At 39.7% G+C, this 24,903-nt stretch overlaps 1 long non-coding RNA gene across 1 annotated transcript; it reads left to right on the forward strand.

The window, feature by feature from the left end:
- The first annotated feature begins 1,506 nt into the window (after window positions 1-1,506).
- LOC123022776 lies at window positions 1,507-20,629 on the forward strand. Its single transcript, XR_006414575.1, has 3 exons — window positions 1,507-1,618; window positions 2,694-2,768; window positions 19,869-20,629. It is a non-coding gene; the product is annotated as an uncharacterized LOC123022776 (long non-coding RNA).
- The last annotated feature ends 4,274 nt before the right edge of the window (window positions 20,630-24,903 follow it).

Raw genomic sequence — 24,903 nt, forward strand, 5'->3', positions numbered from 1 at the left:
TTAATTTCTTTCATAAATATTACACACAAAATAGTGCAGTTTCTTAACTGGCATAATGCAACCACTTCACACATACTATGACATTCCTCTGTTGCAATAGTTATCTTTAATCTGGTTTTTTCCCCTGCCTGCTACTGCATTTAATTGCACTGCTTTGTCTCTTATTTCCTCTTATCTCATCCCTGGCTCTCTGAAAAGCAGTTACCAAACAAGCAGCCAGCCAAATTTTTTTTTCAGTTTGCAGATAACGGCAAGGAGCTGGTAAGTGTCTAACAGTCATGAATAGTTTCATTCTTTGATTAGCTTGGTACTCCCATATCCTCCCATATCTTAGTAAGTGGCCAAAGACTTCCTTTGAGGCAGAGAAAAATCTCTGGAGGATTACGACTCTAATAAGAAATGTCAACATTTGTCTAGGATCAAGAAAATATTCACATTCTTTAATTTAAAAGTGGAAACAAAATCATTATAAGCAGATAAAGAGGAAACAAAACAAGCAGTGGGTAAAAACAGAAACATGAACCCATTAAGTAAATAGCAAATACCAGAAGTTTTGTTGAAATACATATAAACATGCAAGCAGTTTCCCTAGGGAATGGATCATGACCAGCACAGTAATTTCTGGATTTTTTTGCAGCATCAGATTATTCTTGACTGAACCTGAGATGGAGTATTCTATTTTCTTTTGTTTCAAATATTCTACAGTTGTTTTCAATTCTATTAATTCATTAAGCGGGGGGGGGGGGCATGGCTTTCTATGTTCCTTTGAATTGCCCTGTGCACACCCATCTTTCTGGGCTTTCCATAACTTTCTGTAAACTGGGCTGAATTGCATTGCCATGTCTTTTGATAGGAAACCTGGATATGAAATCACAGTGAAGTCAATGGAGCAATTTCAGGGTACTTTGTATGAGTTGTTATTCTCCTCATCATTATATTCTTGTACTGCCCAACAGTTGACACTCTGGCTGATTCACAAAACAAAACTTAAAACCATCAAAACCAATAACTATAATGAGGCATATAGAAAAAGATGTAAAAGTTTACAACCATCTAAAGTGAGAGCAAAAATGATCACAGATAGATAAATATGGAATATAAAATGCTTGCCATAATAGTATAGAAATGTTTAGTTTGAAAAATATTCTATATGTAGCCTCAGAAGGAAGTTTAAGGTTTTAATCCTATGTTATTTAGGATCCTATGTTATTTTAATCCTATGTTATCCTATGCTATTTAATCCCCAATAACATTGAGGATGGTTGGCTGGGGAATGCAGGGCGTGCTAGGACTTTCTTCTGTCAACACATGCATAGGACTGCATTCTAAGTATCAGCAGCAAATGTCTTCGGGAAATTTTAGCTGGGTGGAAAATTAATAAATCAGTTGTACAACAGATCATCTTTCTTGCACAATTCGCCCATTATATGTCTTTCTGCTTTTTACTATGGAGTTCAAGAATGTGCATGAATGATTGTTCTCTTTTGTGAATACTATTTTGTACAGTTTAGAAGGAAGAACTGTTTCAGTCTACTTTGATTTCAAGTTACCATGGTTTATCAATGATTCTAAAGGTCCTCAAATGTGTTGTCCGGCAGATGCTCCTCTAGCTATGAAGGTACAATTATTTCTATGGCAGGATACATATACAAACATGTTTTCTAAGGTATAATCCAGACAGTTCTCACTGATCTGGTTTGCATGAAATTACAACCCAGTGTTAATAACTAGCCACAGGGGGTTGTCATTCATCCAATTACAGAGCACTTCCAGTAGGATGGCTTGTTTGTTTTTGAGAACTCATAAGCTTTTGTTCCAGGGGTGGGTTGTTGAGTCATCCAAATCTGGATGTCCCAGTGGCAGTTAATCCAAAGTGCCCAAGCAGTACCTGTGAGGAGCTATCACTGATTGGGCACTCTTGTTTTATAATGTAATTTTCTGCTTTAAATGTGTGCATTAAAAAAAAATCTATGAAGACTTACGAAACCATGGAGGTACACACTTCCATGGATCTGGAATTGGAAGTCTATTTTTGGGCAATGTCCCGGGAAGTACCTGCTTCCCAAAGCAGGGTAGCAAAATCCATGGAAGTATGCTTGTTCCAGGCCAAGATATTTTTAAAATGAGGTGGCCAGCCAGTCAAAGCTCCTCCAGTGTATCACTGCATATATTGGAGGACAATCCCTGACTGTTAACTCAAAGATCTCTGTTTGCATAACTTTTTTAAAAAAGTAAAAGGAGAAAAAGCTGTGATAAGTCAAAGATAGCTTGTGATTGTGATGGGGCAAGGAGACAAGGCAGCTTCAGCTACCAAGTCTCCTACAATACTAGCTGAAGGACCAAGGGGAGAAAGGCATGAATAACTCATGATGAACTGTTAGGCTTATTGACCGAATGGGTTGTTATGGCATGTGAAGCCACCCATTGCAGTAAAACCAAATTTGTTTCTGTACGGCACCAGCTGATATCATAATTGGGGTCAATCTTGTGAATGTCTCCTTACCTCAAAGACACTCGTAATAGACAGAAAGTTAGATTCCAGTGGGAAGTTCCAGGCCTGTTTTGCCCTTGATATCTAGGGTTTTTTTTTTAATGAATAGGGCTTTGTTTTTGTTTCATCAGAAAGCATTTGAAGATTAAAATATGTTTTCTATGAGCAGTTTGAGCACATGAAGTCTTTGTCTGTATACTAGGACAAGTTGGCTCTTAAAAAAACATGGCTGACAAAGGATTCAGGAACAGTAACTGGATTCCAAAGAGGATGATGGGTAAGCAGTTTCTTTTCATCATTGAGAGGGCCTGCAGCTCAGTCGCAGAACTTCTTTGCATGCCAAAGGGCCCAGGGTCAGACCGCAGCATTTCCAGGCAGAGTAGGGCAGAAGCTTCCTGAAAACTGGCAGGCCACCATAACTCAGAACTGACAGTACTGGACTAGATAGACTAATGGTGTGGCACAGTCTCTGTGATCCAAGTCCTTGGATTTACCAGTATCAAGAGCTATAAATATGGTGCAATTCCCTAATGGGATGTTTGTTTGTTTATTTATTTATAAAATTTGTATGCCATCCATTACTCGCATCTGTGGACAGTTTACAACATAGTTGTCCTTGACAGCATTTCCAATGAAACATCTTCAGGCCTTGGTTTGACTTTACCTATCCATGTTGGTCATTGGATATCCCTGGATAGGAAGGAGTACCAGATAACTTCCTTTTCCAGTTGAGCCTCATTCAAGCTCTGTGCTATCCCTTGCTTCCTTCTTATAGCTTCAGACCTGACTCTTGGCTTATTCCATATTTCCTTGTTCTCAGCTCCTGGATCATGTTTGATATCTACTCACACTCCAATACTTCTAAGCAAAGACATCACAGTGTGCTTGGAAAGCCTGAATAATGAACCAGCTTTTAATGTTCACTGATATAACAGCCTTCCTTTGATTATCCCAGGACACTGACAGAACTAAGAGAAAGTTACATGTCTTCAATTTGTCTTGCCATGGTGATCCCACGAATTAAATTCCTGGGAAATAAGATTAAAGTTCATGGAGTTTGCATGAATCTCTCAGCAAGCTTTGACCTCATGCCCTAGGCTGAGCATCATGAGATGTTCACAGGGGTCAGGGTCATTCTATGATGGTAGAAGACTGCCCTATGAATGTGTCTTTAGACAATTCTCTCTCTCTCTCTTTGAATAAGCTCTATTTGTTCTTCATTTGTTCTGGTTATCTGGACACATGTTGGAACTGTGTTGTTATGCTGGATGTGCCTTTCTGGGAAAACTCAAGCTGACATATTTCAGGGAGTTTTACTACAGCATCAGCCAAGCAGATATCTTTTGAGTCAAATTCAAAGCATGATAATGACCAGATTATGGTCACAAGGGTCAGTTGGGTACCCTGTGCCTTTCTGAAAAAGTTTCAGCTAACTGTAAATTTAAGGAGCAGCATAAACCAAATAATCAGCTGTTTATTTAAAAGTAACCCAGTCGACTTACAAGAAGCCTTTCATATAAATAATAGTTAGGCAACTCAGTAGTAAAAAGAGATTCCAACCACTCAATCAGAGTAGGTCTGGAGGAGGTTAGCACGTTAGGAAATGCTAGTTCAGCCTAGTGTTTGTTGCTGTAGCAAATGCTAGCTTCTTTTAGTCATTCCCACTAGCACAAATGATATCAGTGGATGCTGTCCAGCAACTGATGAGAGTGATGATATTATATCAGTTTTCTTTGGCTGTAGATTGGATCCAGCTTTATGTGTGTGCAACCAGGCTGGTAGAATTGGACTTCCCAACCTCTTACCTCAGCCACCCAGATATTATACAGAGAGTAAAGGGACTCTGCTGAATAGGAAAGCTTAAAAGCTTTCTGAAGGTTCCCCAGGTGGAACTTTTGAAGGTTCCCCATCAGGTGGAGTCACTTTTTGTGCCATTCCTTTATATGTCCTATCTTGTAGCACATAGAAACATAGAAAAAGAGCGAGTCAGAAGGGGCCTCCCGGGCCATCTAGTCTGATCCCAGATCCAGCTGGCTCTGCTTATGGCATGCCATGACATCAACAAACCAAATGAAATTTCTGGATGTTATTTTATTGCTATTAGTATCTTTTGTATTTATTTAATGTGTACTTTTAAATTTGTTGAATTGTGTTCTTTGTATTATGAAAACATTGTTAGCCATAATTGTTAGTTATATTGAATTTAAATATTTTAAATGAATGAATGAAAGAGGCAAGACATTTATCATCTGTATGTCCTCCCCTAGCTCACCATGTTATAGCCATGTTATAGCAAGCACCATGTTAAGAGACAGGAAAGAAAGATAGCTATATTGAAGCTTATGGCAAAATGGCAGCTAGACCATATTGTAATGCAGTAGTAAAGAGAGGTATATGAAAACACTGCCCTGATACCAACTGTACATCTGGGATTTATTCATGTGTCTTCACCTGGAATATATATATTTTAGATTCATGCTGATTTTTGGCCTATCTTTCATTCTCCTTTGTTTATGCCTGGATCCACTCAATCATTGTGCTTTAATAATAATTCCCTTGTGGGACATGACTCACTTTCTTTCATATGCGATTGTTTGTAACCTACACAGTGTCTTTTTGCCAAAATATGATACAAATCAAAACATGATCATTGGCATGATATGTGAGCATTTTTTAAATGAAAGTGCTGCAAGTAGGGCATCTACACTTACTGTTGCCTATTATAAATATGACCTGGGCTGGGTAGGTAGCATGAAGGAGCAAAAATGGTCTGAAAATCTCAACTTTGATTCAAAGTAAAAATTCGCAGAGACATAATCCAGCCAAAGTTGTGCCTTTTAAAACCCCATCCATTTTAAGTATGTATGAAGATATATCTGTCATATCGAAATCAATGTGATTGAATTGTGCCTAAAATTTCTAGGACTTACAGCTTCAAAAGATTTGAACAATGACTGACATAATGCACAAAGCTGGGGGATAATTCAGTTAGGGGTGTACAGTGAACATGAAGAAAACTTTCATTTCTCTGAATAGCTCCTTGCACATCCCCTTCTTGAAAAGTTCTAGCAGAGTAAATTATGCAAGGTAAGCGCAAAAATGTGTGTCTGTTCACTCACTACAGTAAACGCATGTACAATCAGTCTCCATTGAGTTTGTGCTGCTTGTTGCAGATGCATTCATTTCATCTGTTCATTTGGCCCAGCTGTTTATGCTTGTTGATATAAATAAGTTCCTGGATGGTATCCCACTTGGAAGCATAGCAAGGATGCAATAGGAAATAAACATGAAGGAAACACTAATGGTCTGCAATATATGCTAATCAAACAAATTACACTAATCTACATTGGTATGTTTATAGTCTGGAAGACAGCTTTGTGGCCTGCATATTTATGATGTGCTCAGTCGTTCCCATGATAGAACATGCCTACATTGGGATGAATTAACATGTGTATCACCCCGGATTTATTCAGTTATGCCTATACTTTGGGTATGAATGTGCATGCTCATTCTGGTGACCACTTGCAGTTGTGTGGATTCAGCATGAGCACATGTTCAATCTATCATCTGCTAAGGGCTTGCATACAAACATGCTTGCTGGCATGTGGACTTGGTAAATTAACCTGATTTATACAAGTGGCAGGATTTATCTTCCATCTCCGAATGAGAACTTGGGACAGTTTTTCTTTCTTACAGTGTGAAGTACACACCATCCTGTTTTGTCATGTGTTTATACACATCAGAGCAATGAAGATAGCTTTCAGAAGTGCTCCAACATTGCACTCCTGTGCTTGAGTGGGGAATAAAGCAAACAATACAGCTAACTATAAAAATATTAAATAGTTTAAAGCAAAAAAAGTGACTTAATCTTTCATGAAATGACAAGTGTAATCTGATTAGTTTGTACAGCATTAGCATTTGAATGAAAAGCTCAGTAAAAAGTCAACAAAAGCCTCTACAAGACAGGAATGGAACACAGTTTTTCATATTTGAAGCTAGCCAGCAAAAGAACAATCAAATTAATTTTCAAGTACTAGAATTTCACACTTAAACACTTCATTCTTAAAAAAAACAAAACAAATAAACAAAAAATCCTTTGAATACCTTAGAAAATGGCAGTATGGTAGGAAAAAGTGAATAATATAAGTAAACTGGAATGCAATAGTCAGAAGGGAAATAAGAAATCTCTGATGTTTAGAAAAAGGAAATTAACAAAACGGTATAGAGGCCAAAATTACCTAGGAACCTCAAGATCTAAAGAAACCACAAAAACCAGAAGACAAATAGATACAATCTCAAAAATGAAGCATGAGATATCAGCTATCAGAAAGTGCAGCTGTTGCAGATTATCCGTAGTATTCCGCATGATGCCAGTTCCTTTGATGAAACCAGCTCTCCCTTCAAAATGCAGTTGCAAACAAATGAGGTGGTGACTAGTTCCCATTAATCTTCCATAAGTATCATGATAAGAGCAAGATCTGTGCCTAGACACTTTGGAAAGTACACCCTGAGCATGAGGTATTCTTCGAAATGTACTATATTAATAAATACCAGAATATTCAGAGAAATACAACCCATTATTGAGCTCCCTTCCCAGTGCCCAATGGCTGCCAATGCCAGGTTTACGATAGGCTTAGTATGGCAGTAATCACTGAGCAATCACATCCTTAGCGTTTACAGAGCATCAGCAGCTGTGGCTCGTGTTGGCAAGTCATGCTATGCCATCGTGCAAACAAGTAGGTTGGCTGTTCACTGAACAACCCATGGTACACCTGGCAGATAGTAGAGCTTACCATGGGTTGTTCCCCTCTTCCCCCTCAATCATCCAGCTGACTCCAGTACAAATCCTAGTACCCCTCACAACAGAAGCCTCTTGTTTCTTCCTTTCTGCTCTGTTGTTTATCCCTTTTTCTTCACTGATGCCTGTTTTGGAAGTCCAATTGGTGTTGTATTATTTTGAGCCAGTGTGGTATAGTGGTTAAGAGTGCTGGATAAAGACTCAGGAGATCCAGATGGTACATGGTAGGGATGTGTGAGGATGCTTCCATGATCATCTGTAGATTTCTTTTCCACTCAATTCGCTTTCCAAGACCAAGCTGAACATGAAAGGAATTCCACAATTGCAAGACAGATAGATTCCACTAGGTTTCATCTCAACCATAGTGCACAGTTCCAAATGGTACCACAAATGGTATACAGTTAGTGTGGCTGAAGTGGTTAAAGTGTTGCACTGGGACTTGGAACTCACTGGGTGGCTTTGGACTAATCACAGACTCTCAGTCTAACCTACCTCAAAGGTTGTTGCTGTGAGGGTAAAGTGGTGAGAAGGATAATCTTGTAACCCCCCAAGGGTTCCTTGAAAAAGAAATACAGGCTGTAAATACAATGTAATAATTTTAAAAGTATTTCTTCAGTCCCTGAAAATTGTGGAACCAAGTTTAGAATAACATCATCATGATCATCTATTCATGTGTGCACTGTTATTGCTGTCCAGTATAAGTACTCTTGCATGAAAAATGTCCTTGTCTGTTTCAGCTGTCAAAAGGATTGGTGAAGTAGAGGAGATAACAGACTGAAAAGATGAGATTGCATATAGGCTAATTTGCACACATTTGCCAGGGACCTGTTGGCAAGTTATCATTGGGGAAACACTGATAAAAGTGGAAAAATCAGCAAGAGAAAGTGCACCAAAGTTCGGCCAGTATCCCCCACTTAGCGATGTAATCCTCTCACTTTTAAGTGTTGGACAGAAAGAGGCTATAGGAGCTCCTTGCTTTGTACAACTCCTTTACAGAGCACTTACTGCTGTGGTTATTGTACCTTTCTGACAATTCTTTAGAAATGCAGAAACACATGGACATTTAATGGCTGGGAAATAAATAGAGGAAAATATGCACACCTGCAATAATGGCGCAGCTGATCAAGGTGTACAAATTTCTGCTCCATTTACTTCCCAGCCATTAAATTTGCACAAGTCAATTCTTCTGACTTGTGCTACAGCATCCTTCTTTTCTCTTGCTGTTATTTCTCCCCTGTTGCTCACAACTATATGCAAATTTGCATATAGGCAACCTTGTTTGTCAGTTCTCATATCAGATAGCTGTAAGTACACACTTGAACACCTTTGAAAGACCAATATCATTCTGCTTCTCCTCCTCCTCCTCCTGATCAATATTACCACCCCAGATGTGCATGCATGAGGCACCAAAATAAAAAAAGCTGGGGAAGAAGTTATGGTCTTTCTAGAGTGCTGCTTCAGCAATGGTGTAAAGGCAGCCACTAGTGCGATTGCAAAATGAAAACGGCACAGACTTCTTTTCACCTTTGTGAATGGCTATTAGCCATTCACAGTAAACTATGATGACATTGACTTGCTGGACCTGGGTGAAAGCCATGCAATAGACCCTGTGTTCTCAAGGCGGTTTGTTCATGAAAAATAAGTCATCCTACAGAAACCATGGCAAGTTAGATGATGCACAACCCACTGTGGCTTGTTATGCAATATAGGCTGTTGTGTTGTATGAACCAGCTCATTGTGACTTTTTTTAATGGTGAGTTGCTTCAGTGACAGCAAATTAAGGCTGTACTTGTAGGTTTGGGAGTAAATCTCATTGAACTCGGTAGAACCTGCTTCCCCATACTCATTTAAATATTTCTATTTCTAAATATGTCAATAGAATAAATATGTTCTGTTACAAAAGCTTCAAATATATGCAAAGCTGATATAATAGTAGAGCGCTCCATTGATTATATCAGCACTGGCACTGTTAATGATAAAGGAAGAAGAAAATACAGCATGGTGTCTAAGGATATTTAAGGAAATAATTATAACTACCACCAAAACAATTCTGTACACACCCTCCTGGGAGTAAATCTCATTGCTTCATTAGGACTTACTTTTCAATAGACTTTCATAGAATTGTACTATAATAATCCCAAACCCACAAAAACATCAGTCATAAAAAACAGAATTAGAATACAAACAATGGCAAATATAATAAATAAATAGCAAAATTTAATCAATCAGAGCTCCACATGTGAGAAAAAATGTGACAACTTTCTAATGGTGTGTGAATCATGAAACTATGTGGATAGGGACAACTATTTCTACCAACCTGCTAGATTCTATTGTTCTCACAAATGCTGAAGGGTCACATTATGCCACTGTGATTGGAGCCTAGATTGACTTTCTTCCAAGTGCTGCAGCATTTTCCTACTCTAGTGTGGATAACTGTTATAAAACCAGAATGCCTAATATGGGAAAGGTTGCTTGAAAAATATGTGCTGTAAAAGCAATGGGAATGCTTGAAACTGATTTCATTGAGTGTGAATATGTGAGAAGACACTTTCTATTTATGTATTGATGCTAGAAAAGTGCTTGCAGTCTAGATTCTTTCCACATTGCCAGAAATTTGACATTTTCAGTTGTTACTTCATCTGCTTTGTCAAAAGGCGTGAATGTTACAAGTCTGAAACTCAAACTCTTTTTAGCAGATTGCTTTTGGCTTGTAAAAACTGTGTTGTAAAAGACATCTGCAATTTAACAAGCAAGAGATTTCTGTTCCTTGCTGTCCAGGACTGACTGTTGATTTCAGAATTTAGGCCTGTATCCCTAACTGGCAGCGTTTATTTTGTACACGGGAACTAATATTCAGAATTGAGTTGCCAGGTGGGGGGGGGGGGGAATTCCAGGGGAATAGGTCACTGTTGTCTATATTTCATGATCTCTCCATTCTACAAACACTACTGTCTATTCCTGCCTTTGTATCCTACCTTAGCCTTTATTTTTTGCCACTTTCTCTTTATTAATGGCCATCACCACCACACCTCCGTATTCATGTTTCCATGCATTGTGTACATTACACATACATCAAAAGGACCCAGTTAAACACAAATGGAATTCAATTTCATTTTATATGGCAATTTTCCTTTCCTTTTTTCACATACCCATGCATGCACAAACCCACCATAAAATTAGAATGGAAGTAACTACACTTGGTGGTATTAGTGTCGAAGAGTTGGAATTTGAAGCCCAAAACATCTGGAGGCTTCCAAGGTGGGGAAGGCTGCATTACATAATTTATTTATTTAAATAAATAAAATAATGATAAATAAATAAAATAAATAATGATCTGACCATAATGGTTATGCAATAAGGGATTAACTGATTCATATAAGTAGCCACAAGGTAGATACAAGGTGATAAATCAGCCATTTCCAATGTGATATACTCAAAAATGTGATCCACTGGAGAAGGAAATCCCAACACACTCCAGTATCTTTGCCATGAAAACGCCATGGACAGTATCAAAAGGCAAAAAGATATGACACCGGAAGATGAGCCCCTCAGGTCGGAAGGTGTCCAATATCCTACTGGGCAGAGGGCTAGTACTAGTAGCGACAGAAAGAATGAAGTGACTGGGTCAAAGCCGAAAGGACACTCAGTTGCAGATGTATCTGGTGGTGAAAGGAGAGTTCGATGCTGTAAAGGTCTATATTCCATAGGAACCTGGAATGTAAGATCTATGAATCAAGGCAAGCTGGACATGGTCAAACAAGAGATGACAAGACTGAACATCAACATCTTAGGAATCAGTGAACTAAAATGGACAGGAATGGGTGAATTTAATTCCGATGACCATCAGGTATACTATGGTGGGCAAGAATCCCTCAGAAGAAATGGAGTAGCCTTCATAGTCAATAAAAGAGTAGGAAAAGCAGTACTGGGATACAAACTCCAAAATGACAGAATGATCTCAGTTTGAATCCAAGGCAAACCATTCAACATCACAGTAGTCCAAGTCTATGTCCCAACCACTGGTGCTGAAGAGGCTGAAGTTGACCGGTTCTATGAAGGCCTACAACACCTTCTAGAATTAACACCCAAAAATGATGTCCTTATCATCATGGGGGATTGGAATGCTAAAGTAGGAAAGCCAAAAGATAACCAGAATAACAGGCAAGTTTGGCCTTGGAGTACAAAATGAAGCAGGGCTCAGGCTGGTAGAATTTTGTCAAGAGAATATGATGGTCATAGTAAACACTCATTTCCAACAACCCAAAAGACAACTCTACACGTGGACTTCACCAGATGGTCAACACAGAAATCAGATTGACTATGTGCTCTGCAGACAAAGAAGAGCACAAAAGTTGGCTTGAAACTCAACATCAAGAAAACTAAGATCATGGCATCCGGTCCTATCACTTCCTGGCAAATGGGGAAGAAATGAAGGTAGTTTCATTAAAATAAAACAGATTTTATTTTCCTGGGCTCCAAGATCACCGCCAATGGGGACTGCAGCCAAGAAATTAAAAGATGCTTGCTCCTTGGGAGGAAAGCTATGGCAAATCTAAACAGCATACTAAAAAGCAGAGACATAACCCAACCACTTTAATAGGTACATTTAACAGGTAACACCACTGGATAATGTTAAGAAAGGAGGCAGATCTACATTCCAGCTTAAGTCTCATTGATTTTAATTGATAAAATTGATAAAAATCAGCAGACTTCCTTTCTAAATGACCATTTTGGAAGCCATTCCTCCCCCCACCCTTTTCCTTCCTTCCTTCCATCCTTTCTTCATATATCTTAAAGTGGGCTTTTCCAAATGTTAACAGTGTTACAGTTACATACTTACCTTTTAGCAGGGCTGGGAGAAAGAAATTAAACTGGAATTTCAGAGCTAGGCAAAAATCCTATTGATATTAATTAAATTCCCTACTGTAACAGAAGTAAACATTCTGCCTGTTAAGTCATGCAGTCATTGATTAGCAGTGAAGGTAATTTAGGATCTATGATGACAGATGAGCTGTACCCTGAACTCTGATTGACCCCAGAATAGTGGCTGCAGGCATGGGCCAGATTCTCTGCTATGCCTTTTTATGATATGTAGTTTACAAAGCCTAGCCTGGTTCAGCCAGGGGCTATTGACTACTGAATTTACTGTCTGTGGCGTGAAATAATACAGCCTACTGCAGTATTGTATTTTTTCTGACATGTTTATGAGACCGTAAACTTCAAGTATGATTGGAGTTATATCCTTAGGTAAGTCTCGAACTGTTGTCATATACACTGCTTTATTATTAAATCTAAATCCAGGCACAATGCTGTTTTGGCCACCACTGCGCTATACAGTTTCCAAATCTACAAAGATTTCATGTTGTTGCTCTTAAAATCACACAAGTACCAACACACAGAAAGATTCATGATTTAGTAATGATTATCTAATCCCCCCTTTTCTTTTTTTATACCCACAAATTATTTGGATGTGGTTGTTCCATTCTAAGGCTGTAACCCTAAGCAGACATAGTGGAAGGAAGCCTCATTAAATGCAGTGGAACTTACTTTCAAGTAAATATGTTTAGGAATGAGCTGTAGGCCTTGTAACAAACCAAACCAAAACAAAACAGATGTGAGAGAATCATGATTTACTGGTAATCACAGACTTTTGTTTTCTTTTTTAAATTGTCCTGAGCAATTTGAAGAAGCATAATTTACAAAAGCTGTGATTGTGAAGCTCAGGCTGCATGCCCAAGGTCTTTCAACAACTGTAGCCTGAGCATGTATTGTATACACTGTACATGTTGGGGACAGAACTTTATGTTTTGGTCCTCTCTACCTCTAGATGAGTCATACTTGTACAGAGATAACCTGGGCTCGTTGACATGATTGTTCTTCTAGTAAAGCTTGATAGTATTATGGTATTCCTTGGAGCTCAGAGAAATGAAGCAAACCAGGAATTGGCTTGAGTGCAGGTAGAGCAAAACTATTAGATACAACTCTGATATGTGCCTATAATGAGGCACACTTAGAGGCAGTGGGAAACAACAGCTCACTGCCTCATTATAAACTTCCTACCTAGCAGAGATTTTTTGTGGGGAGTCATCTGGGGCCTATCACATGCTGATCCCAACAGCATCGTAGACCTGTCTCAGGCCCACTGTAATATGTTAGCTGGACACTTCCAGGACAACATTTTTGGCACCTCCTGAGACTTAACTTCCTGTTAGCAGTCTGATTAGTTGAGGTGCTCAGAAAAGAGCCTAGTCCAATTTTCTTGATAAATTTCGGTTGGTTCAATTTAAAGACATTGACAAGGTGCTTGTAACCACTTCTGTACCGGATCCTTGCCCCTTCTGGCTTATAAAAACCAGCGAAGTAGGAACAACTGGCTGGGCCAGAGGAGTGATCAATGCCTCCTTGCGAGAGAAAATAATCCTATGTCAGCTGAGAGAGATGGAATGAGAAACTCCCGCAGAAATCCTCTGTGGGAGAGACCATTTCACCAACTTACACATGTCTATTGCTGGTTGTCGTGAAGAACCAACATTCAAGGAAGGTGAAAAGGAGTACCCCCCACCAAAAAAAAAAAAAAAAAAAAAAAAAAAAAAAAAAAAAAAAAAACAGAAATCAAAAACCCACAGTTGGATACTGAAACAATTTATACCACAACATTTTATGGTGATTTCCAGTTGTAATATTGAGTCCAGCCTGATAAAATTGTCACTACCATCAGTGTCTTTACACATGATCAGGCTATCACAAATGCACAGTTTCATTTCTGGTAACCAAATACCAGACTGGAGAAAGATTTATATCCCAGAGAATGAAATAACACATGCTGTCACATAACACATTTATTTATCACAACATTTTATTCTACCCCCCTTTTTTTCAAAAAGCAACAGTATTTGCACAATAATGCTGTGATATAAGTAGGATAGGCTGGAATATAAGGCATGTTCATAAAACTAGGGTTTTGAAGGTAGGATTCTACTGGGAGAGGAGAGGAGAGGAGAGGATGCTATGCATCACAAAAAGAGGACACAGATTTCCATAAAATCTGCCTATGAGAACTTATAGGCATGATGTAAATTTAGAAATAAGTATTATAATTTAAACAGAAATACAGTGCATCCCAGCCTTACTCAGACTAGTGCTGTTGATGGGCCAGTTCAAGGCCCAGCTCTTCTTTGTAATGGTTTCTTTCTTCAAACTCAGGCCAGATGACTTTTCAGATAAAGGACAGCTTCAAAATAGAGGTCTGTCTTCTGGCAAAACTTTACATAGGACAATGTCCTATGTAAATCAGGACACATGGCCATCTCTTGACCCACTCACACATAGAGCTGTGATGATCTCTTCAGAATCCCAGCCTTGTTCTATTCATCAGACTTCTTCTCATGCTTGGCTCCTCCTCAGGAAGTAAGCCAAGCCAAGAGGAAGTCCAGTGGCAACCTTTTCCTGCAGTACATGCAGCACAAAGAAAGGCTGCAAGTCCTGTGGGTGGAAGGACACAGTTCGCACAGTGCCCACATGTACTTGATTTCTAGTAGGCGCCTGTGCCAATGCTAAGCTTGCTTATGAGGAAGCATACTCATGGCCACAAGAAAGCAGGCCAGAGTCCAGGGAACTGAGTCCAAGGAAACCAATGGTTTCCCACCCCTAGTATGGATTCCTCATACATCCTTACTCACGCATTTAACGAGCATGTGAAGGAGGAGCAGGAAGTATCCCTGCTGGCCCATTTAGAAGCCACAAAGTCACAAACCCTTTCCATATGACTCCTTCTAGCAAACCCAGTTAGTTCATGCCAGATTATATTTCTAGTATGGAAGCTGTTTTAGGACTTCACTGTGCTGCAGGGTCATGTATCATTCAGCTCAAGTGAATCCAGATACAGGCCCAAGCTTCTAGAGGTTCCAAGGGACATGTAGGCAAGCCTCTGGCTGCAGGCACATGTGTCACTAAGAGGCCTTCAGTGCAGCCGTTCAGGTGCCGAGTTGCCATATTCCCCACAAAAGCTGCAGTTCATACTGCCTCTCAGATATACAGTGGGTTAGAAGCTCCCACAATTGCCATGGAGAGAACAGGATGAGGAAAACATTATCCCTGGGCTCCTTCCTCACCATGCAAGTTCTGCTCCCACCAGACCAGCACTCAGCTGAGCAGTGGTGCTTGGAATGCCATGAGTGTGAAGGCGTGGGTGGTATTCATAGAGAGGGAATCTCCCTCATGCATCACTGCTCCCCATGAATGTCCCATGAGAGTGAAGGAGAGAGATGTGAGGGGAGTGACTAAAGGGAAGGAAGGCCATGTAGTGGGAGGTTGAGAGGAACCCCGAACCATCCATTGGGCCCACCCATTGGCAGGTGGCCCTCGAGAAGAAAAAAAGGTTGCTCTGGGGTGGAGGATTAGACAAATCCAAGGATCATAAGGCTATCAATGGCTCCTGGTAACGATGGGTATATACTGGCTGCAGGATCAAAGATGAGTTTGAATACCAGTTGCTAGTGAACAACAGCTGGAGAGGGGTTTGGCTTTCATGTCCTGCTTTTGTCTTCCCGAAGGCATCCAGTTAGCTTCTGTGGGGCACAGGGTACCTGCATCTAGTACACAACAGCATATGTGAACTGTGTATAGTGTGTGTGTGTGTACCGTACACACACACACAGAGAAAGAGAAAGAGAGAGAGAGAGAGAGTATATGTATGTGTATGCTTAACTCTACATAGCTTTCCCAAACTTTTAAGAGGCTAGAGAGTACTTGGAAGGGGACTTGGTGGGGAGGGGGCTGTAAAAGTTATCAGGTTATTCTGACACAAAGAGGAGTGCAAATTAATGGTTCTCATGGATATCCCCTCTTATTGTTCTGAGGTGTCTTAGGCAAACCCTTCTGTTAACTCCTGGGAGAATTTGACAAGTACCTGAGAAATTCCAGAAAAGTTGCTTTACTGGAATTGCAGTTGCATGTGGCTAGAAAAGGAGCATGTGCCAACATGAATAGATTTCTTGTTGAACCTGACTCAAAAGGAAGCTATCATATAATGACTCCCACACCCTGCTTTGTGCCCAGATGATAATTTTGTTTCATCTATCAAGCATTTTCACAAGATACAAATTTTAGGAGTAAATCCAGGGATGAGGTTTATTATGAAGCCACTCGCATTCCATTTTAATAATCCCGTCTGCTTCCAAGGCAGATTTCAGAGACGTATCCGTGTTCTGCTGGATAGCTTTAATGGGATTACCTTTAAGGCTGTTCTAATAAGTGGTGTTATTAAGTTGTCTGGCTCACATTGAGTCTTATACATAACCACTGGAGTTTCCCTCTTTTCTCCTGGTTTTGTTACAAATTGGAATTAGTGTCTATCTGGTGTAGGGTTTCAAGTTTTAAAGAGGATTGGATCTCATGGTTAAATCCACCCCCCACTCCCACCCCTACACACACTTTTAAATGAAACACCCGATTATCTTGGAAAATCCCATTCTCTTATTCTATAGAAGATGTCCAGAAAGTACTTAGAGACACTATTTAGGTCATATCTGAGGCAGCCATGTGTCCTTATTTACAGAGGATAGTCCTCCACTTTAACACATCCTTTATTATTAAATTTATGGCATGCCTCATAAAATAAATTTCTCTAGGCATTTTATTAATCATATATTATAGAATGAAACATTTTCCTGTAAGCCTTTATTTAAAGGGCTAACCTATCCAAACCTGTTTTAAAGATAAAGAGCTGTAAGAATTGTGGCCAATCAGTAGTTAGCACCTACACAGCAGACTAGACATAATAAACTATTATATTAAATATAATAAATAATTAAACCTGCACATATAAATTAGCAAATGCAAATTGAATGCAATCGATGTTCTCTTTTTGGATACTGTATGCACTAGACAAATCTACCATGAAATCTAAATAAAGGACCTCCCATGAACAATGTGACAGGGATGATTCCATACAAAGGAAAAGCAAATGAATAAGAAGCATTGTGGCAAGTACTCATGAAAGTCCATAAATATTCATACATTCTAGCTGGAATGCAACCATTCCAATACAAGCTACTTTTCCTTTTAATTTTTAACACACCACAGATGAGACAATGTACTAAGTTCAGTAGATGCACTATTTGCATGATCTTCGTAGCATATGGCATTCAGGTTAGTAGTGAATGCTGAATCCAGGGAGAAAGATTTTCTCTCTTTCAGTAGTTGCCCAGATGGGAGCTCACCATGCCATCTCCACAGATAGGGAAAGAAACCTGAAGCTAACAGGATACAACCATATGGACTCATCATTTATTCAGTATGAGTGTGGATATATTTGGTTGATTGTTCAGTAAGGTATGAAAAACTGAACATATATCCTTGAAAAATTGTCCCGTGGGTTCTTCTAGTAATTAGTTGTGCTCAGGTTTGAAGCCGGGTGTCTCAAGCTATCTGAGTAAACATCCTATTTTCTCTTATGTTGCTGGAAGAATTAGTAATCTGGTTATTTACTGTTATGCCTCTATAGAACTTTGGAAAAAGATTCCTGTTGCCTCCTGAGTTTCTGGGAGCTTTAGAAAGGAGAGGCTTGATTCTTAAAAGACTAAACAATTGTCTAATTGAGGTGGATCCTACACAGACTCACTTGGGGTTATCTAGAATGCTCCTGTAGCCAGTGCTCTTTCTGTGTCCTTTTGGATGCCCCCAGTTGGAAGGCTTCTAGGAAAGGTTGTTGTAGTTGTTCAGTTGCAAGGTAATGTCTGACTCTTCGCGACCCCATAGGCCACATTTCTCCAGGTTCTCCTCCATCATTCCCTGAAGTTCTCCAACCCCACACCCACCTCCCTGCTGACCCCATCCACCCCCCCCCCCAGCCTCTGCCATCTGCTTCTCCATTTGCCTTCAATTGTTCCCAGCATTGGGGTCTTTTCCAATGAGTCCTTCTCTCTCATTAGCTCAAAGTATTTGAGCTTCAGCTTCATTATCTGTCCTTCTAAAGAACAGTAAGGGTTGGTTTCCTTTAGGATTGTCTGATTTGATTTTTTTGCATTCCAAGGGACTCTCAGGAGTCTTCTCCAACATCACAATGCACAAGAGTCAATTCTTTTGCATTCAGTCTTCCTTATGGTCCAACTTTCACAGCCTCTGGGAAAGTTATTGTGCTGCAATTCCATTTTTCTATCTTAATGGATCAGCCCAGTGGAAGAAAGAACGAAAATGGAAGAAATGGAGGGAACTCACAGAAATGGAGGGAACTCACAGGAGAAGGAAGCAAGAGGATGGTATCATAAAAGCCTCATCTAATATCACCCCAATGGCAGTTGTTGCAAGAAGGGCTTTTTACCAGTTTTTTAATAGTCCAACTATTCCCCCCCTCTCTCCTTGGCGATCCTCACATTTTGAGAAGCAGGCCTGTCTTCTCTCATTCATATTATGTCACATGTCCATATTAGGCTCCTGTAGTGTGCTCTACGTGGCACTGTCCTTGAAGACACTCTGGAATCTTTAATTGCTTCAAAATGTACCTGTCAGACTTTTGAATAGCATCAGTCAGATCATATTGTATCAATATTGTACCAGTTTCATTGGCTGCAGTTTGTTTCTGGGCAAAATTTAAGGTGCTGGTTTTCACCGCTAAAGCCCTAAACAGACTGAGACCTTAATACCCCAAGAATAGTTTTTCTCCATACAGAGTAGCCTGGTGATTTTGCTCACCATCTGAAGCTTTGCTTTGGGTCTCCTTGCTGTTAGAGGCATTGGAACATGGGAAGCTGGGTCCACCTAGACTAGTATTGTCAGCACTGACTGGCAGCAACTTTCCAAAGCTTTCCCAGTCCTACCTGGCAATATTGGGGACTGAACATGGGACCTTCTGCATGTAAAACATGTGCTCTGCTACTGTGCCATGGTTCAAAGAGGACAGATGAGGACCCAAAGTGGGACCTTCATCAGCCATGACCCTAATATCTGAAACATCTTCCTGAGAGATCCATCATAGACTTCTGCTGTTCATTTTCAATGAAGGGCAGGCTGGGTTTACTCTCAGTGAGCTTTTGCAGACTATCACCCTTACATTATTTGATGCTACTACTGTTCTTTATAGTCTTTTAAGATCTGGTTTTGATATCTTGTTTTTATGATTACATATTGTTTTATTTTGGACTGTAAGCCACCTGGATTATTTTACATGAAAGCAAGGAATAAGCATTTAAAAGAAATAAAATATTTTGGCATAGGTCCCACTGAACTTAATAGGACTTTTGAGTAGACATGCATAGGATTTCTCTGGTTTGGTACATGCAGACAGTAAAACATATCCTTATTCCATCTTCTGGGATGCTCTCAATTCTGCTAATGCTTAGAAAAAGGAGAAGAATTAATTAAAGGTCTTCTGAAATCCTGGCTAGGATAAAGGAATGGATTAATCATATTGATAGGTCCCTCTTGGAACTATTTTATTTTATGTATTGATATATGTATGTATTTAATGCTGTTATATTCTGCCTAATTCACAAGAAATATATGTATATGTGCTACTGGTGGTTTTTTAAGTGCTATCTTGAAATATTTCTTTAATCTTCTGATTTTTACATGGCTTTAAAGAAAAAAGAAGAAGAAAAGAAAACTTTTACATACCACTGGATCCCCTGAGGGAGGAAAAACCCAAAACCAAAATAAAGAAAGAGCTAAGAAGAAATCACTGGAGATTGATTTTCCAAGTGGAAAAGGGGAGGATGGTGTTTTGAAGCATATCCATCCAACCATCCATCTATCCATCTGGCTGTGTGACTTATATTCTTGATCTTCTGATTTGCCTGTTGCTAATCAACTGTCTGCTCAGCTGCTGCCCATATTTCCTGCTATCTGAATACATTTTTGCAGCATCCTTTTAGAGGAACAGCCTTACGATTTGATGTCTTATGAAGCCACTCTTTTGTTTGCAGAGAAAGGAATCAGTCAGTCGCGGAGAATGAATGCCATGACCCACCAACCACCATACTTATTAGCAGACCCCCATGGAAACAAAAAGAATGGCATGGAAAGGGAGTCTGTCCAGGTTGGTGTGCAGTGGAGATAGATGGTGGCCTGTAGAAATGTAATTGCCTGTCTTCCACAAGTGAAGATGAAAAAGAGCTGCTTGTTACAGATGGTTATTGATCATCAGAATTGCTGAGATGACAATGACAAATCTTTCTAGTGACAAGCTCTGATCAGTCTCATGGTTATTTTGTTGGACCTGCATGTTTCCATTTCTCTCAGAGCAAAGACAGTGGAAAGTAGGTATGATCAATGTTTCTGTAATCCATTTCAACCTGGACCTGCAACATATCAGAGGGATGTTCTAATAAATGTATGGCCTTCCAGTGGAGTTTCTTAATTTGGGCAAGTTGGAAACCCTTTTTCAGCTTTTCATAATTTGTTCCCTACAACTAGCTCAAATTCCTAATCTTCATGTGGTGCTTATTAAGACAGCCTAAATATAGAACATTAAATCTCTGTGTATTTCAAGTTATCTGCAAGCCTCAAGAATCGGTAAAAGGAAACAAGAGAGAGGGCAACCTGCCAGCAATAATATGGCTTTAACAAGAGTATGAAATATTTATAGAACACATAAGGAACAAAAGGAAATATAGTATTTCCACCATGCAAATCTATTTGCAGTAATTTCAGTATTTTGTCCTGTCCTGTGTTCTGAACAAGAGTTACCAACACCAAGGTTCTATATGATCTGCATTGCATATTCCTAATTTATTTTGTGCATCCTATTGGAAGCTTAATATGTAAAGACTGCAATACTTCTAGCACTTACCTGGGAGTAATCTCCATTTAACTAAGCAGGCTTTATTATGAATAGGTTTGCACAATAGAAATGCCAGTATTGGATTGCATCCAATGGTATAATTTAGCAAGTGAGAGAGAATTGTGATGAAATGTATTTCACCTCCTCCTACACTGTCCCAGTCTGGGGTACCCTCCAGAACAGATTTGTACATGTACATGCTGGGACTACAGGAAGAAAAAAAAGATAGGCAAGTCCCACTGTTGTTGATATGTGAATGCATGTCATCTCTGACTTATGGTGACCATATGAATTAATGTCCTCCAAAATGCCCTGTTCTTGTCTGCCCTGCTCAGTTTTTGTTAACTCTGGGCTGTAACTTTCTTTGTGGAATTGATCCATCTCATTGTTGGTTTTCCTCTACTTTTTCTGCCACTGACTTTTTGTAGCATTTTTTACTTCTTCAGGGAATCTTGCCTTTTCATGATATGCCAAAAGTATGATAGCTTCATTTTTGTCATTTTTGCTGCTGGGGACAGTTCAGGCTTGATTTGATTCAGGACCCACTTGTTTCTCTATATTTCTGTCCAGGGTATTTGCAAAGCTCTCCTGCAGCATTGTAGTTTGGAAACATCCATTTTCTTCCTGTCAGCTTTCTTTCCTGCTCAGCATACACACTCATACCTAGTGAGCAAGTACTATTACACAAGATAATTTAACATTGTGCAAGCACTGGTTTCCATTAGCACACTGTCAGTTGCACTAGAAGAATGGCACTATTGGATACTAATCACAGTCCTGTGAACACTCAAACTGGAGGGAGGTAACTGGGTGGTGGGGGCGGGGGTGCCGCAAGGTTTGGTCCTCTGCCTCAGGGCTCTTCAACAGCTTTATTAATGATTTAGATAAGAAATACAAGGAAAGATAAATTTATAGACTGGGTGGAATAGTGAACACCCTAGAAGACAGAATGAAGATCTGAATGCTGGGAAAAATTTGAATGCTGGGCTGAAAGCAACAGAATGAAATTCAGTAGGGACAAGTGCCACGTCCCCACCTAGGAAAAAGATCAAATGCATTGATATAAGATAGACAATACATGGCTCAACAGATGTGAAAAAGGAAAAGACCTGGGAGTTATTGAGGATAACAGGCTAAATATGAGTCCACAATGTGATGCAGCTGCAAAAATGGAAAATGCTATTTTGGGATGCATTAATAGAAGTCCAAATCATGAAAAGTAGTTGTTCCCTCGCTAGTTGATCTCATCTGAAATACTGTGTCCAGTTCTGGGCACCAAGATTTAAGGTGCAGAAAAACTAGAAAGGGTCCAGAGAAGGGAATAAAAATGATCCAGGGTTTGGAAACTCTACCCTATGATGAGAAAGTGGGTGACCTGGACATGTTCAGCCTTGAAAAGAGAAGACTGAGAGTGGACATGGTATCTCTCTATGAGTACCTCAAAGGCTGTCAAGAAGAGGAAGGCTAAGATCTCTTTTCACTGATACCAGAGTGCAGGACACGGAATAATCAATTCAAGCTGCAACAACTCAGATTCAGGCTAGATATCAGGAAAAGTTTCTGCACTGTTAGAGCAATATGACAATGAAGCCATTTGCCTAGAGAGGTTGCGAGCTTCCCACACTAAGGACATTCAAGGCAAAACTGGACAGTCATCTGAATGGGATGTTGTAAATTGGTGTCCTGCACCAACAGGTGGTTGGACGCAATGGCCTTCATAGCCCCTTCCAACTCTACTATTCTATGATTCTACAATAAGCTGTTTAATTAACATAAATGAGAATATTTAATATTGATTCTGTGTGAAATCACTCCATATAGAACTCTATCTAATTAAGGTTCCAGCTCAAGCAGAGTTCTACACATGTAGACTTTCCCTGTTATATCTATGATGATACATGATATCATATATCATATACAGTTCAGGTACTATGAATTTTAAGGCTAAATACAACCATTTGACTTTTGTGGAATTCTACAGGCCCTTTGTAGGTGCTGAAGGGTTTCCAGCCTCAAGGAAACAAACTCTTAAAGCATATAAATAAAACTGCTTTGGCAGTTTTTTCTTAAAGCTTTTTCTACCAAAGAACAGCATTTGTGCCAGATTAACAGATGAAAGCCAGTTGTGAGTAGCAGCATTGTCAGTGCCAAGCAGATATAACAAGTTTGAACAGGGAGAAGCTTCATTGGAGATCACACTAGAAAGCAGGATCTAATTAGAGGATCAGGGTGGTTGGTAGGGGAGATGGAACCCATTTCCAGCAGAACAACATGAATTTCCTCTGAACCCAGACAGGTGTTGTGAAACAGTGGGCCCACACACTTTTGGCTTTATCTTCCTTTGGAAGATAAAGGAATGTATCTCCAGTGGTTATCCATATGGAAAAGTGGTCCTTTGGCTGAAAAAAATGTTCCCCACTCTTGATTTCTAGCCCTTTTCATGTATTATCTGAATATATAATGAATGTGCATAGAAGGACATTCTCTGCTTCAGATCGGCATGTCCATCATAGTGGCTCACTTCTCATGACACAGCTGTCCATCAAAGGTTAATTTACTCTCAGGAAGTTGTAGCACATGCCAGCCACCATTATGAATATGCAGACCATAACTTGGGATTGTCATGTTATGTGAACGTGGCTAGGGAGTTCGCTTAAGGATTAAACAACACTTCTATAACTCACAGTCTGTTGCAGATTTATGCAGGGGTTCTTTAACCCTCAAATGATCACAGGAATATGGGTCCTCAAGACTTTGCAAGTCCGAGTTATATTCATAATGACCATAAACTCCACAGTTCCTCAAGGGTAAATTAACAGTCAATGGACTGTTGTGTCAATCAAATCAAGCCACTATCTGAGAAGAACTCCACATGTCTAAAGGTATGTATGGAGAAGTTCCATACACAGGGACCGCCATCCTATACTAATGGAGAGCTTTTCATCCAATGAAAGCAATATGTGTCAGGAGTGAAACTTGCCATTGCTGTCACCCATATCCCACAAAACACATTCATTGTATGTGTAAATAACATCTGAATTTAGCATCTGTGGCAATTCTCATCTATTTCTGGGGAGCACTTTTAGAATTATTAAATTATGTTTATTTATTATGCTTTATTTAAATCCCACCTTTCTCCCAGTGTAGAACTCAAGGTAGTTCCCAGGTGGTCCTTTCTCCAAGTTCAGGTCAGTCCCACTGCTTAACTTCAACATGGCAGATGCTTTGCATGGCTTCAGCCCATAAACTGGGCTGTGAGGACTATCTATGATTCTATAATATGGGAAGTCATAGAATCATGGAAGAGTAGAGTTGAAAGGGGCCATGAAGGCCATCAGGTCCAACCCCCTGCTGTTGCAGGACACCAATTTACACCATCCCACTCACATGGCTGTCCAGTGTTCGTATCCTTCACAAAAAATATCAACCACATAGATTATGCCGTAAGCCCTCTATAACCCTAAAAGGGAGTATGCATCTGTTTGCCTGATAGGGCCATTCACTCTCTGAATTTAGTATGCATAGCAATGGAACCCTTTGGATGTGTATCTTGGGATTATTTTTCAAAGACATTTCAATGGGGCCATGTGTTTTGACTGTGTGATACCTTCTTCAGGTAACAGGTGGAGGGCTTCCTACACCAGCCCACAGTTCTGCAGCAATGTGCCCCCATGCAACTTCTTTGCATCCCACCATGACAACATGTTTTTATTTATTTGTAACTTCTACCTGCTGCTATCTTCATTTTTCATGAATGCCTCTGAGAAGGCTATTTGTCCTATGTGATTGACTATGCATACCTATGGCAGCCATTTTATGTTATATTTCCAAATGTGC

The sequence above is a fragment of the Varanus komodoensis genome, unplaced genomic scaffold (assembly GCF_004798865.1).
Source record: "Varanus komodoensis strain SLA01 unplaced genomic scaffold, ASM479886v1 scaffold2, whole genome shotgun sequence".
Taxonomy (NCBI): domain Eukaryota; kingdom Metazoa; phylum Chordata; class Lepidosauria; order Squamata; family Varanidae; genus Varanus; species Varanus komodoensis.